At 36.7% G+C, this 1054-nt stretch overlaps 1 non-coding gene across 1 annotated transcript; it reads right to left on the bottom strand.

Moving 5' to 3' along the window:
* Positions 1–652: 652 nt before the first annotated feature.
* LOC138999012 (U6 spliceosomal RNA) lies at positions 653–759 on the bottom strand. Its single transcript, XR_011469284.1, has one exon. It is a non-coding gene; the product is annotated as a U6 spliceosomal RNA (small nuclear RNA).
* Between the last annotated feature and the right edge of the window lie 295 nt (positions 760–1054).

The raw sequence follows: 1054 nt of genomic DNA, 5'->3' as shown, positions 1-1054 counted from the left end.
TTTAACATTGAACTCATAGCCAATAACTCTAGAAAATGTATTTTCTCTGTAAAATTTATCACAGCCTTCTTGCATTTGAGAACACATAGCCAGCACCGCAGCAGTGCACTTTGAGGTCATTTTAAACAGCAAAATCACACACACAAAAAAAACGTTAAAATGGCACTAAATAGACTGTGAAAAAGACCGTTGTTTATGGGAAGAGAGTTGAAACAAGAAGGAAAATCATTGTCTTATTAGACTTTACCTGGGAACTGGTCAACTAGGCAAATCCAATTTTTGTCACTGTATGCATGTCTGTGAATAACTAAGAAAGCACTATAAGTATTGATTTTGGGGTTACAAGTAAATTTCACTAAGTAGAAGTCTAAAATATAGACTCTGCAAATAATGAAGATCAATTTTACATTTCTACATCAGATTTGATATGCTTTTTAGTTGCATGTATAGCAATATTGTTACAAATAAGAAGCATAGATAAAATAGACTTGTTACTCTGTAGAAGTACTTATTGTAACAGAATAAGCAGCTGTGATGGTTAATTTTAGATGCTTACTTGGCTAGGCTATAAGGCCCAGATGTTTGGTCAAGCACCAGTCTAGGTGTTGCTATGAAGGCATTTTTTATTTTCTTATTTTTATTATTATTATTTTAAAATATGGAATGCTTCACGAATTTGCGTGCCATCCTTGCACAGGGGCCATGCTGATCTTCTCTGTATCGTTCCAATTTTAGTATATGTGCTACCGAAGCGGTCACTGAAGGCATTTTTTAGATGTGATTACCGTTTAAATTAGAAGACCGAGTAAAACATCTTACTTTCCACAATGTGGGGGCCTCATCTTAAACAGTTGAAGGCCTTAAAAGAAAAAAAAAAAGAAAAACAAAACAAAACTGAGGCCCCTGATGAACTTCTGCCTCCAGATTGCTCTCACACTTGAGCTGCAACATTCCTGTGTCCTGAGTGTCCAGCCTGCAGGCCTATCCTGCAGATCTCAGTGTTGTCAGCTCCCACAATCATGTGAACCGGTTCCTTACAGTAACTCTCTCCACA

This window comes from Myotis yumanensis, unplaced genomic scaffold (assembly GCF_028538775.1).
Source record: "Myotis yumanensis isolate MYYU_CA2020_CCGP unplaced genomic scaffold, mMyoYum1.0.hap1 SCAF_21, whole genome shotgun sequence".
NCBI lineage: Eukaryota > Metazoa > Chordata > Mammalia > Chiroptera > Vespertilionidae > Myotis > Myotis yumanensis.
Note: the sequence above shows the minus strand (reverse complement) of the source record. Positions and strands in the feature narration are given on the sequence as shown.